At 36.5% G+C, this 16,105-nt stretch overlaps 1 pseudogene; it reads right to left on the bottom strand.

The window, feature by feature from the left end:
* LOC113092682 (potassium voltage-gated channel subfamily H member 7-like) overlaps positions 1-16,105 on the bottom strand; it is a 58,211-nt pseudogene that overhangs the window by 18,059 nt on the left and 24,047 nt on the right.

The following is a 16,105-nucleotide window of genomic DNA, read 5'->3' as shown; positions in this document are numbered from 1 at the left end:
TGTATTTGACATTTCTGTCATTTCTGAAATTATGGCTACGCCCCTGGTGTGACAAAATGTTAGCTTATACATAATACATTTAAAGCTCTTTTTTAAAATCTTTGCTTACATACATTTTTATGTATGCCATGTCATCATTAAACTAGCATCTATCAATATACAAAAGTTTTTTCTAACCTATGGTTCCCTAACCATAAAAGCTGCTTTTAATTTGCCCCCTGACTAAGCATTTAAAAATTTAAGGGAAGCATTTAAATAATCCTGTGAATGCACTTAAAGAATGCAGAATCGAATCGTTATAATCGAATCGAATCGAACTGAATTAAATTGTGAATCAAATCGAACCGTTCTAAATTTGAAAAAATCATTCTTGAATCTAATCGAAAACCTATGAATCGTGAATCAAAATTATCGTAAGCTATACAGTATATAACAAATGTGCAAAATAGGTATAGTGCAAATGTAGCAAAAATTTACAATAGTGAATGAAATATTAAAACATTATGGAATAAATATATAAGTATGAGAACAGTGTGTACCACTGTATTACCACTGTATGAGTGAAGCTTTTTCTCAGCCATAGTGCAGCCATCATGCAACACCAGAATGCCATGGCAAAGTATGCTTCCTTCTAAACAACAGTAAAAGGACACAAGCAGAGGTTAGTTTTCCTCAGCATCCTCAGAAAGCACAGATACTGGTGTGCCTTCTTGACCAGAGATGTTGTGCTAACAGTCCATGTGAGGTCCTGAGAGATGTGTGTGCCAAGAAATTTAAAAGGTATTCACCCTCTCCACCATTTCTCCTCCAGTTGATAGAGAGGTTGTTATTGATGAACCATTCTGAGTACACAGTTCAGCCACTTCCTCCCTGTAGGCAGTGTCCATTTGATATTAACCCCACCACAATGGTGTCATCTGCAAATGTAATGATTGTGTTTGTGCTGTGCGTTGGTGTACAGTCGTGGGTGTATAGTGAGTACAACAGAGGACTGTGCAATTAGCTGAGAGTCAGAGTGGTTGAGTGATGGCCCCCCAGCCTGACAGTCTGTGTGCGGTTTGTTAAGGAAATCCTTTAACCAGAGATATACATAATAACTGACAACCAGGTTAATCAGTTTGGTGACCATTCTGCTGGGAATGATAGTGTTAAATGCAGAACTAACATCCACAAACAGCATCCTTACAAATGTTCCCGGGTGTTCTGAATGATTCAGCGCAGTGTAGAGAGCTTTGTTGATGGCATTGTCAGTTGACCTGTTAGCTCTGTATGCAAACTGATATTGATCCAGGGTGGAGGGAAGTGATGATTTAATGTGTCTGAGTACCAACCTCTCAAAACACTTCATCACAGTGGAAGGGAGAGCCACAGGTCTGTAATCATTAAGACTGCTGTTAGCTGTTTTCTCGGGGACGGGCACAATGGTGGGAGACTTGAGGCATGTTGACAAGGAGAGGTCGAAGATGTAACAGAAAACCTCTGCCAACTGATCTGCTCAATCTCTGAGTGCCCTTCCTGGAATGATGTCTGGAACGGCCACCTTTCTGTGATTGACACTATGGAGCACTTTTGTGACCTTTGCTGTACTCACAGAAGGTGACAGGCGGTCAGTGGATGGTAACAGCACAGACTCAGTCTCATCTGTGCCGACATCAAAGCAGGCAAAGAAGGGATTTAGTTCCTCACAGTGTAATGCAGTGTGGTAATCAAACTCTTGCTTTTAGTGACCTTTGTTGGCTTACTTCAGATTCAACTTTACAGTGTGTGCACAAGTTCTGTTTATCTTTAAACTATAATTGTGAATAGCTTGGTTATTTTTAATATTATTGAAAGTGTTAAAAACACATGGTTGCACATGAATATAAGTGACTTCTCTGAGCTCATTAACTTTTCTGAGTTTAATAACTTAAGGATTTCATTATTATTAAAAAGAGTTTATAGAGATATATTATAAAAAGGGGTCAGTCAGAAAAAGTGAAATCACATTCGGCATAAAGGTTGCGGGTGCGTGGGAGGCTATGTTTTAAGATTAGATGCCAAGACCCAGTTTAATTAGTCCAACTCTTCAACCAGCACAACACAAAGAATGTAAAAGACGAAACAAGCCATCTGTGTGTGTAACTGGCCATCTGGATAGTTACAGGCAACAAGTCTATAATGTGGCAAACAAACAAAAACAGCACCACTGACAGAAATAGAACTGAGCCAATATTTTGCATGTACCGTATTTTCCGGACTATAAATCGCACTTTTTCTCATAGTTTGGCTGGTCCTGCGACTTATAGTCAGGTGCAACTTATTTATCAAAATTAATTTGACATGAACCGAGAGAAATAAACCGAGAGAAATGAACCAATAGAAAACATTACCGCCTCCAGCCGCGAGAGGGCGCTCTAATTTACTTCTGTAGCATGACATATTTCTGAGTAAACTTTCATCCATCAGGAATTGACTAAATAATGAAAACGGGTGTTATATACAAGATCCAGATAGTAATTAAAAGTAGATAAAATTTTTAAAAACAAAAAAATATCTTATGCTCACCAAGGCTTTATTTATTTAATTAAAAAAACTGCAAAAACAGTAAAATTGTGAAATGTTATTACAGAATAAAATAACTGGCTATATTATTGAAATCATTCTAAAATGCTGATTTGTTGCTTAAAAAAATTTCTTATTAGTGTGTATTTGCTGAAAAATAAAGTATCATTTAAAAGAATATCACTAACCACAAACTGTTAAATGGTAGTGTACATACAAATGAGGAAAATTACAAAGCGATGCTTCTTAAGCAGGAAACAGCATGAACCATCAAACATTGACGGTTTTATCAAATGCTGAAAACGCAGAGGATTTTTTTAAGAGTCAGCAAGATGCTGATAATTGCTCATGGAAGATGTTTTTAGGGGTTTCTTGAATATCAGGTTTCTAAAATCATTCCATGGATGTGAATGTTTGGAGACATGATTATGTGCCTCTCTGTCATGGTACCATGACATGATGCTCACGCACTGACCTCAGAATTCTGTAGCTGATGTAAATTGGTTAAGAGGGATTGGAGGTAAGAGGATGTAGAGCATGTGGTTGTTTTCTACTCAAGGACCAATGTCTTGAACTTGATGCAAGCACTGACCAGTTGCCAATGAAGAGAGATGAAGCGAGGTGTAACGTGGGCTGTCTAGTAATTAGTGGTGCATGCACACATGTGCACTAATTAATTACTTACATGACTTGTTTTGCAAGGATTTGAGAAAGGCTGCATTACAAAAGAACCCTAAGACATTTACAAACCGGTTTGCAAAAAGTTGGGACACTGTACAAATTGTGAATAAAAACAGAATGCAATGATGTGGAAGTTTCAAATTTCAATATTTTATTCAGAATACAACATAGATGACATATCAAATGTTTAAACTGAAAAAATGTCAGTACAAGGGAAAAATAACTTGATTTTAAATTTCATGGCATCAACACATCTAAAGTTGGGACAAGGCCATGTTTACCACTGTGTGACATCCCCTCTTCTTTTTATAACAGTCTGCAAACATCTGGGGACTGAGGAGACAAGTTGCTCAAGTTTAGGAATAGGAATGTTGTCCCCTTCTTGTCTAATACAGGCTTCTAGTTGCTCAACTTTCTTAGGTCTTCTTTGTCGCATCTTCCTCTTTATGATGCGCCAAATGTTTTCTATGGGTGAAATATCTGGACTGTAGGCTGGCCATTTCAGTACCCGGATCCTTCTTCAATGCAGCCATGATGTAGTAATTGATGCAGTATTTGGTCTGGCATTGTCATTGGAAAATGTAAGGTCTTCCCTGAAAGAGACGACATCTGGGTGGGGGCATATGTTGTTCTAGAACTTGGATATACCTTTCAGCATTGATGGTGCCTTTCCAGATGTGTAAGCTGCCCATGCCACATGCACTCATGCAACCCCATACCATCAGAGATGAAAGCTTCTGAACTGAGCGCTAATAACAACTTGGGTTGTCCTTGTCCTCTTTAGTCCGGATGACATGGCGTCCCAGTTTTCCAAGAAGAACTTCAAATTTTGATTCATCTGACCACAGAACAGTTTTCCACTTTGCCACAGTCCATTTTAAATGAGCCTTACCCCAAAGAAAACACCTTCGCTTCTGGATCATGTTTAGATATGGCTTCTTTTTTGACCAATAGAGTTTTATCCGGCAACGGCGAATGGCACAGTGGATTGTGTTCACCAACAATGTTTTTTGGAAGTATTCCTGAGCCCATGTTGTGATTTACATTACAGTAGCATTCCTGTATGTGATGCAGTGCTATCTAAAGGGGCGGTCACACTGCACTTTTCGTTCCATTGACTTCCATTAATACGCATGCGAATGCGTCAGACCGAAAACGCAGGCTCAAGTTCAAGTCTGGTGAACTCTGACCTGCAAATTCGCATCACGTGAAATCGTGTGACCAGTAGATGATCGATACGTCACTGCGTGACCTCTCTGTACAGAAATTAAAGAATGAAGGAAGTGCTAATTTTAGCCGTAGCGCAGCATCCTATTTTATAAAATACATATTTAAAATATAATAAAAAAAAGGAAGTTGCATGGTTCGCAGTGTCAATGGAAACAGGAACAGATGGTACATTTGAATGAGGACACGTTCTATAATTTTTTAATGTTTAGTGTGTATATATTTATAGAAAGAGAGAGACAGAGAGTACAATATAATAAGACGTTTTCGATGACGTCGCAAAAGACACAGTAAAAGCACAGATTAATCCATGTTGTGATAACTGAGGGGAAACCATTATATCTTGCTCCCGCCCATATTCACAGCGGCGTCCAAAATTATTTAGCATGTTCAAAGGCTAGTGTGACCGCCCCTTAAGGCCTGAAGATCACGAGCATCCAGTATGGTTTTCCAGCCTTGACCCTTACGTACAGAGATTGTTCCAGATTTTCTGAATCTTTTGATGATATTATGCACTGTAGATGATGATAACTTCAAACTCTTTGCAATTTTTCTTTTAAAAACTTATTTCTGATATTGCTCCACTATTTTTCACCACAGCATTGGGGGAATTGGTGATCCTCTGCCCATCTTGACTTCTGAGAGACACTGCCACTCTGAGAGGCTCTTTTTATACCCAATTATGTTACCAATTGACCTAATAAGTTGAAAATTTGTCCTTCAGCTGTTCCTTACATGTATATTTAACTTTTCCAGCCTCTTATTGCTACCTGTCCCAACGTTTTTGCAATGTATAGCTCTCATGAAATCCAAAATGAGCCAATATTTGACAAAACATTTAAAAATCTCTCACTTTCAACATTTGATATGTTATATATATTCTATTGTGAATCAAATATAAGTTTATGAGATTTTATAAATTATTATTATTATTATTATTATTAGTATTATTATTATATAGTGTTCCTGTGGCTCAAGTGGTAGAGCATTGCGTTAGCAGTGCAAGGTTGAGGGTTTGATTCCCAGGAAGTACACGTTAGGCAAAAAATGTTAGCCTGAATGCACTGTAAGTCTCTTTGGATAAATGTATCTTCTAAATGCATACATTTAATTTAAATTTTAACTTAATTTAATTCCATTCCTTTTTTTACTCACAGTTTGTACAGTGTCAAAACTTTTTGGGAATCGGGTTTGTAGTAAATAGTTATTTGGCAAATGCCATAATGTATTACTTTTTGTTTAAAGATTAGGAAGACAAACATTTTATTAACTGGAATAATGTGCACTGATTAATACAAACAACATAACTGGCAAATTTATTAAAAAATTTCAGGTATACTCTAACTAAATGTTATTGAGTTGAATTAGTGTGTGTGTTGTTAGTCTTGTCTAACTTTCACTTCAAGCTCTCCTCTCTATATAATTATTAAGATAACCCTTAACATGTCGGACTTTCCCATAAGAGACAGACTAATATAATATTTCGTAGTAATTACCATATTTACCGGACTATAAGTCAGACTTTTTTTCATAGTTTGGCTGGTCCTGCAACTTATAGTCAGGTGCGACTTATCAAATTTAATTTGACAGGAACTGAGAGAAATGAACCAAGAGAAAACATTACCGTCTCCAGCCGTGAGAGGGCGCTCTATGCTGCTCATTGCTCCTGTAGTCTACACTGAGCAGCTAGAGCGCCCTCTCACGGCTGTAGACAGTAATGTTTTCTCTTGGTTCTTGGTTCTAAATAAATGTGACTTATAGTCCTGTGCGACTTATATATGTTTTTTCCTCCTCATGACGTATTTTTGGACTGATGCGACTTATACTCAGGTGCGACTTATAGTCCGAAAAATACGGAAACTGCGTTTTGTTGGTGCATTAACAGTAGAGCAGTAAATTAATATTTCCATGATGTAATGTCCATCTCTCACCTGTGTGACCTTCTCTGTGACATTGTGTGTTCGATCTTTGACCTTTGGTGCAATTATGGTTTTCTCTGAAGAATGCGGAGATGATGCCCGCTTGTCATTGTTGGTCTCTGAGAAGTTGAGAGTGATGAGAGGGATCTTGTTGATGGTGCTGTATTTCATGAGGTTTGAGTCAGACGTGGAACCCAAAATGCTGGACTTGATCTGATTAAATGGTCCTAAAGCAAATACACAAAAATTATGAGCAAGATACCACTCTATCTCTCTATTAAAAAAATTAACATTCTAGCAGGAGTCACTTTAATAGTGACATCAACACTGATCATTAAGAACAACAATAAAACCAGCACCACTAATATCAACAACATTTGAGTCAATTGCAAACACAAGATACACAGACAGTAGACACACAGATGACAGAGACATGACAACGGTTAAAATCAAAGAAGTGAAGCTCTAGCCATACCCCCAGCCATCCAAGAACGCGACACTAGCCAATGAGAAGAGAGCGAAAGAGAGGGGGAAGGGGAGCAAAGAATGATTTCACTTTTGAAACGTTAAGACGTCAAAGGTCAAGAGAATCTGGAATAATCTCAAAAACTTTTACTGTCATACACAGGTACTAAACTAAAATGATCTACACACTCTTGTTTATTGAAAAGATTTAGGACAAGAACCCTACAAGAATCTAAACAATCAATTCTCCTGTGGAATACATTATTAACCTAAGGGGTTGAAAAACCATGTAGGTTCAGAAAGAGATTTAGATGAAAAAAAAGAGAGGAAGTAAAGAAAGATAGAAAAGGTGCAAAAGCTCAAACTTAGTTCTTAAATATCAGCTCGAACAATACAGCAAGTGGTTTCTGTCCCATGCACTTTCACGCCACATAAGGAATTACACATGCAAATCTCTCCTCTGTCCCTCTTCACACCTATTTTTCAGGATTTTGTGATTGTCAATTTGGTGTGTTTCAGGAGCATTCAGTGTAAGCCTGAGCATGCTTTACAAAGGCAGGCAGGCAGGCAAGCACGTGCTGAGTAACAGCTCTGTTACCTTTAATACTACGCCCATTATCTGAGAAAGCAAAAGATCACGGATGGACAGAGTGAAAGAAGAGAAAGACAGTGAAAGGCAGTCAAAAGCATCAGTACTGATAGGTGAGATCTTTTATTTTTTTAAACTGTGAGAGGGTACAGTATGTGTGAATAAAAATAATCCCCACAAGATTTGCAGAACCTAAAAGTTATTCAGAAGTTACTCACACAGTTTATTAAGACAATAAAGCATTTAGGTGGGGAGCAAGTATAGCTATAAATAATGATTTTGGGTGGATTTATATTAGGTAATATTTTATATTTTAGATATAGATAAAAAAAATTAACTTGTGCTTAATAATGTTGTAAATTGTGAGACGGTTTGTTAGATATAATAAATTGCTTGGTAAATAAACAACCTTGAGCTGCTGAACACACTAAATAAAAATGTTGTGAAAGTTTCCTTGAACTCGTTACTTTTGATATGATATGCAAATGTTTGCATATTTAACAAGCTGACCCTTTGCATAAATAATAAATTTCTTACCATACAATTTACTTCATGTACAAGCTATATACTGTATTTTATTGCTTATCATAATGGGTATCGATTATCTATACTACAAATATATATCTTTGCCTGTCATACTAAACCAACAACTCGCACGTTCCTGTGGATTTCATTAACTTTTATTTAACATGGCCAATAAATATTAAAATTTAATGTGACCTTGGCAAAACCTGTAGTCATTCGTCCTTGTAAAGACATCTCTCTGTATTCACAACAACATTTTTTAATGATGTTATAGCTATTGCTGAAGAAGAATGTGACTGGAATGCAAACATCAACAACTATGTATATCCAAGTGCCAAACAACTATAAAAAACAAATGCAGTTGAATTTAATGCTTAGCAATTTCAGGTAATACATTTCAGGATACAGGTCACAGTTTAACTTCTGCTGTGTCCAAGTGCCTTACAAAGTCACAGCATTGAGAAAATTACTTATTTTAAGGAGAAAATCTGCCCTGTCTATTGATTTCATCAGTCAGTTTCAAGGGCTAAGAAAAACCATTACTTTTTACTTTTAAATATTTAAGCACAGTAAAATATAGAAACCTTTTATTCACTTGTGTATACTTTGGGCTAGATACCTTGACTTTACTATGTTAAAGCTTTGACCTTGCACCCATACTTACAAGTGCTGCATGCAGGATTGACACAAAGTGGTTGAACTAGGTATTGAAGTCATAATATAAAATATTGTAGAGGGTTTTTTTCACCCGGTCCCTCTTCATCAGACTTGACGAACATGCAGGTTGCCAGATTGATGACACCATCAAGATATTTTTAAAACTTTGTCTATTTTAAGCTGTCTTCATCTCTCAAATGCATTTCTCTAATTTTATTCTGCTTTTATTATTGTTGTTGATCATAAAGTTCTTTGGATGGATGTCGAGGCATTTTTAGGATGGGCAGAAAGTTATATTTATCCCCTTTTGTTTGCCAGCTTCCATGACTGAAATGAAATACGCTGCTTTCCCCGCCAGCTGGCAACCCGGGGTGCCAAAATACAATTGGTGAAACTGCAGGGGACGGGTTTCACAAACCAAAACAGAGACGGAAATTCCGGTCTGGAACACACATTTTCAAAGGAGAATAACTGACTGTAGCACTGTTTTTCAGATAAACAAATATATTAACTTAGCATGTTTCTTAAATATCTGCAAACATATTATGGCATTTTTATGCTTTTTTTCTCATTTTTATGAGTCAAAAACTTACATACAGCACCTTTTAGTAATATTTTACACTATGAAATAGCCCACCCTATTCATATGTAGTGCCTCATTCAATATTATAGCATTTGTAAATTAATATGAATTATTAACCATATTATAATGACATAAGTAAAGCAGTACATTATACCGAATTAACCTTACACCCACTTTGGAGAAATAGTTCACACAACTTTTTTTTTCTTCAGGCCATCCAATATGTAGATGAATTTGTTTCTTCTTTGGAGCAGATTGGAGAAATTGAGCATTACATCACTTGCTCAAAAATGTATCTTCTGCAATGAATGAGTTCAAACAGCTGATAAAAACATCACAATAATCCACACTTTAGTCCATCAATTAACTTCTTGTGACTTGAAAAGCTCTGAGTTTGTAATAGAAAATCTATCTGTAAGATTATGCCTCCATGCCAGAAATATCAGATCCAGAGCAAGACGGCAGAATCTGGCAGCAAGATCCTGTCAGAAAATATCAGTTTTGTCTGTTAACAGCCTTGTCTGGTACCCCAAGCCAGTGTTTTGTCTGATACTCCGTATTGATCCTCTATCAACCAGTGAAGAACAGAAGTGGATGAAATAATGATGATAAAAAAAAAAAAGTTTACTTCGTCTGACCAATACAAATCCAATAAGTGTTATTATATCACAAGCAGTGTTTAATTTGAGCCGGATCCTGCCGGATTCTGTTCTGGAAAATGTCAGATTTTTGATTTTTGCATTCCGGTAATTGTTTTTAAGGATCGGGCATTAGATTGTGACAGTGCCTGCGTGCATATGAGAGCGAGAGCAGGTTTATGTATTTGGAGGTTATATATTGGTCAACATATTTTTGACCGTGACCAGTCAACTTTATTAAGTTCAAACTTCCTCTCATTGATTGTTGCTTACTGCTTATTGTTTATGAGTAGCAGAACATTTGGAGAGAGGGAAATAATACCAAATAAAGTGAAATATTATAATGTAGACATTAATATACTATATACATAGCTATACATTATTATAGCTCACTCCAAAACATATATAAATGTAACTGTATTCAGAACAGAATAAGAATGAAATGAAAATATATAAACCTATAACCACGTACCTCTCATTCGGCACAAATCATAATGTTTCCATATTTGCAATGTATTTGATTTAAACTATTATTGATAATGTAGAGGCTTTGTACTTCACGCGCATTTGTATATTGACAGAAATATCCTCTTCACATGATCAAATATGTGCTTGCCATACAAAGTGGACCAGTTATAACACAGAGTATTTAAATTGACCAGTGTAACCTTTTTATTTTTGGTTGACTGTATTTTATTTTGATAATGAATGGACTGCGATGTCATGTTTAAGTTACGAATATGTGTGTGTGTGTGTGTGCAAAGCGATGGCACTACTGAACAGCCAAAACATAAAATGCATCATTTTTGGTCATACAGATAGTGTTTTATTTTTATTTTTGCACACTCAAAATAACTTGTGATTTTGTAAAATAAAGCAAGTATCCGCATTTAATTAAAACTGTTACTTAAGTCAAATATTTTTGCATATTAATACCTATACTATGATTGTTTTTTTTTATGTATCTTAGATGTACATTTTCCTAAAATCATCCTGGTAACCCATTTTTGCCCCAGGGTTTGAGGCTGTTTCCTAGTTAGGTTCATGCAGAAACTTGTGAACGATGCTCTCTTATAATTGTGGCATTACCACTTAGTGACGTCATTGAATGTTCCGGGAAAACTTAAGCTGTATTGTCAGAGTCAGTTACAGTGCCTTTTAATTGCTGTTTTGGATCCGGCAATTATTCATTTACAAATTAAGCACTGACCACAAGAAATAGTAATGGGAAGTTTGCTGCTTCCCAACAACTTCCCATTACATTAAAAACCTTGAAATGGACATATTCTCTTATCTCTAACTAATGAAGACAAATAGCCCTTTAAACCACACATCCTAAGACTAAACAACACTGGAAAAATAATATAAAATTATTAAAAGAAATATGCACAGATCATGCACCATTTACAAGTGAAAAAACAGTCCAAAACATTTGGATTTGTATGTGAGAAGACTTTAGTTTTAAATAAACTTTTTCACTGGAGGAAACATTATGGATTATGACCAGAAGGGACGGTTTAAAGTTAAAATTATGGATTTATTTATTTACTGGATTTATTTATTTACTTGTGGATTACTGTGATGTTTTTTATCAGCTGTTTGGACTGTGATGGCACTAATTCACTGCAGAGGATCCATTGGTGAGCAAGTTATGTAATGCTAAATTTCCCCAGTTCTGTTCAGGTGAATAAAACAAACTCATCTACATCTTGGGTGGTCTGAGGTCATTTTTGGGTAGACAATTCCTTTTGACACAACCAATAGCACTCACATAATTCTTCTTAAAAGCTTTTGCTTGTGTATTTATAAAATGTATTTATTTTTATACCTTCGCTAGCATGGCGATCACGGTACATCCTCTGCGTTTGCGTGCTGAGTCCTTCTAAATCTTGTGTAGATGATACTCTCCTAAACGTGCACATACTGGCCCGTGATGCTCTCCTAGATGCAGCCGACAAAGGCTCCTGCGGCTCCACCCGGTCCCAGGGGCCCCTTGGAGATGAGTGATCCTGTGGCCCTGAGATAGGTGAGCATGACCCCAGATAATTCTGGCCAATCAGAGCCCAGGTGTCATTTCCGTAGGAGGGGCTACAGCTCTCACCGGTGGGTGGATGGAGCTCACGTGGAGAAAGGGAAAGAGACAGAGATGACGAGGAGGAAGAATGTTTCTCATTCTGATCAGACGAATGGATGGTCACCTCATCCGGGTCTTCCTGAGGGAGGGATTGCTTACTCACTCCCAGCATGCTCAGAGGTGCAGGCAGACGAAAACGGAAGAAACGTCCTTTTTCTACAAAAAAAAAAAAAGAAAAAGAAAAAAAGACACAGTAGGGTAACAAGAGGTAACAAGAAAGAGTCATGCATTTATTCTTCTATACTGTAAAAAAGGTTAAGTTAACAGTCAAACATGTCTTTCCTGGAAATTACCAGGGTAAAACTGCTACCAAAAATGTATGACAAATGCAAGATATTGGGTGATAACTAAATTGTAATAACTGTAATATTAATACAGTGACTGTAATAATGACTGTTTAAATTTAGCATTAGATTTAGACTTGCTCATATTGCATCAAATCATTTTTATGCATATTTTTGCAGCACTGTTAAGCATATGAATGCAACTGCCAATCAGAGCCTTCAGATTAGTCAACATTGATAAATTTTTATGTGAATTATGAATTCTGTACTCTTGCAAATTTGCTCATGAACAACAAAGAGCAGATACAGTGCAAGTAAGAGATTCATTTTGAAGTGTGGACAGCTTTAGTGATTATAGTGAGAATTTTTGTGAGAGCAGTCAATTTAATTTATGTCCTGTAATAATTTCATATAATTTAATGCAAAAAAAAAAAAAAAAAGTTTTTCATGATACTAAAATAACCAATGCGATATCTAGATTTTTTTTAGTGCGCAATAAACTAATTCATAAAGAGCTTTTAGATAGCTCTGTGTATGTAGCCTTTAAGTCAATAAGAGTATGATATGGAGCCAATAGCCTAATGGAACATATATGCTGGAATATATAATGTCACTGGATTTCTGGATTTTCAAATCCCAAATTCTGTCCTCTCCCCTAATAGTGATGCAGATTTCATTTTATTATTTTCATTGATGTTGATAGAACTGTATTCATATCAATATTCTGATTCATTGAATGGTTTAGGTTTTGACAAAAGACAACACTGATACATTTAAGAATGTATTTATAAAAATGCCACTTACAAATAATAAAAAAATGCCCCTGCAAATCAATTCCAGTGAGTAGCCTTTAAATTGAAAAGCTTATTTCTGAACTTGAAGATATAAAGATAAATATTTATATTTTCAAGGCATTTCTCACTTTTAAGTAATTTCAAACTTTCTAGCTATTTACCTGTTTTATAATCACTGTATTATGTAATAATGTTAGATAATGTTCTTTATGGATGATATTATGAAGTGTTATGAATAAAATCTATCTTTTCATATAGGGGCCACTGGATCTATAAAAGTTAATAACCTGTGTTGCAGAACACAACAACAAACGTCTCTTTGGCCCTGTTGACACCGGGTATCAAGATGCATTTTGGTCAATTGGATCACAATTAGATGAGGGAGACACATCCTGGATTTCGTTGGGCTGAGGGTCTATGGGCTTGTTGTATGTGTGGGATTTTTCCTGATCTTTAGAATGTACATATAAAGTAGAATAGACATGATTATTTCTATCACCAGAATAACCAAGGATACTTCTTAAAAGAGTTCATGTACGGTGCACATCGCAGAATTACAGCAGCCATCAAACAAGGTTATACTGATGGGGTCTCTGCAGCAAAACCTCTGCAGCCACAATGTCCTACCCACACTGTGAATCTTTTACAAGAAGTTTGTGAATGTTAAACAAGCAGAAATGTTTCTGATGGAGGGAAAACTGGGACATCAGCATCAATGAAATTCAGTGAGAAGACGAAAGGAGACAAGGATCAAATGAGCTTTCTCTCTGTATCTTTCTCCTCTGGAGGGCAAGCCAGCCGCAGAACTTTGCATGGATTTCATTACCTGAGCTCCATATCAACCACAGAGAAAATACAGATAAATTATTTATGGACCAGTGAGACCAACTTAATCAAATATTATATTATTGGGCAATACCTCAACATTGAGTGTAGGAGAGCTTCATGAACTCTTGATACCCTACAAGAACATTATGTTGGCCTAGGAAAATTCGTGACATGTTTCTATTGTATTTGTGTTGTTGACATAACATTTCAAGCAGCCTCAGTAGTGTTCTGCAGTCTGACATGATATTTCTGCAGTCTAGCATGATAAAATTATGACTTTTGATTTTTCTTTAACACTTAAACAATATATTTGTCACATTGCAGGAATAAGTTAACTGCAAAAAAAGCAAAATGGTCATTAAAATGGTGAAAAATCTAAAGGTTTTCATGACTGTTTTACCCCCATTTCTGTCCCTCAGAATTAAAATGCCATTTTTACTGCCCCACCTGTAAGACACCAGATAAATCCCTTCGTCATATGTTAAATGAGATGCATGCTATGGTCCACTCATTTGTAAACAGCAATATAGTTTTTTTTTTCTTGCTCTCTACTTCAGCAACAGCTACTTTGCATTACATTTTTGTTAATCTGACACAAGTCACACTTGATGTGCAACACAAATAGTTGCATTCAGCCTGAAATGGTTAAAGGACCTCGATAAAAGTGTTACTAACACATTTTTGACTTGGGTATTCCAGGATGTGCAGAGGGACCGAAATGTCATGTGCTCTTTTAAAAACCATTAAAACATATATTTAAAAAAAAAACATTCTTGTACATTACTTTACATGTATTTTTTTTTATCTCTGCAGTGTGATTTCTCTCTTTCTCTCTGTCTGTCTCTTCCCTGGGGTTTCAGGACCACGCCAGCATTAATTAAACATCTCTCCAAACTGGGCTATTTTTATCACTCCTTCATCAAAACAACCCAATGCACCCCACAAAAGAAGCTTTTTGGAGGGGGATGTCCTTCAATTTTTTATCAGAGTAATAAAGCCTAATAAATCATTGACAGAGTCAGGATGGAAAAGCTTGTAAATTTTACTAGCTAGTTTGTCTCTTCTTTACTGGTTCAATGCACTTCCTATCTATTTAGCCCTCAGCCTTGCTCTCAGAGAAAGCAAGATCTAGGAAATCTATATTCATCCCAGCTGCACGTTTCTTCTTTTAAAGCATCATGTTGTATGTCTCAGCATAACACTGACTGCACTGCCATAGCAAATCATCGGTTTATAGCAGCCCAGACTAAACAGTGCCTCTAACTTGCACACATACAGTACAAACACATGCAGATGTCCTTTTCAAAACATTCCCTGTTGCTATGATACCACAGAGACTGTATTAGCATTGGATATTAATTGGATTTCATAGTTCAGATGTGACTTTCTAATACAGAGTTAGAGGAGGACATCAAGCTGGGTGTGTTCACGTGTGTAAAATGATGCAGTAGCATTTTTTGGAGAAAATGCAATGCAGCAGTTTTATTGCTTACGGGTCTCTTTGAACATTTGTCATAATTATAGCATGTGTGTGCACACACACACTCTGTTTGTATTGGATGGTTTAGTGGGTGCCGTTTTCCTGAACGGGATCCCATAAATGAAGCGCCGTTCACCACCTGGCCTCAGGGATCCAAATAATTGTAACACTGTGTCACATAAATTATTTTCCCCGACTTAATTTCCTATCTGGCTGACTGGGTTTAGTGTTGACAGTGTGTGCTGGTGAGCAAGAGCAACTGGAGCAAATAAAAGCTAATAAATGGAGCAAATAAAACCTTCTCCATATTTCTTCCTGCACACCTCTCCATCTATTCATTCTCAGCCACCATTCTCTATTTGTTTGAATTTCTCTTCTTCTCTATCATCTGGCAGACATACAGTAAGCAATTAAAGCAGATGCTGGGAATGCATCGTATTGATGGCAATAAAAAAAAAGAGAGGAAATGACTGAAAGAAAGAAAATAGTAAAGGAAGAGCCTCACTTTGTTCTTGTCTGGCTGGTGAGGTGTGGTTGAGTTGGTCTAATGAATCCATGCTGCCCTCTTTCAGCACATAATCGAAGCTCAAGATGAACATCATGACAACACCCTCTTCATTCTTCACTGGAATGATGTGTGTGGCACACAGGAAGTCTGATCCTGTGGACAAAAACAATTGATTTATTATCTTTTGGTTTAGATAGCAAAAAAAATCCAACCAATGACCTCTGATTCATTAGGATTATCATATTAATTAGC

Source organism: Carassius auratus, chromosome 6 (assembly GCF_003368295.1).
Source record: "Carassius auratus strain Wakin chromosome 6, ASM336829v1, whole genome shotgun sequence".
Lineage (NCBI taxonomy): Eukaryota > Metazoa > Chordata > Actinopteri > Cypriniformes > Cyprinidae > Carassius > Carassius auratus.
Note: the sequence above shows the minus strand (reverse complement) of the source record. Positions and strands in the feature narration are given on the sequence as shown.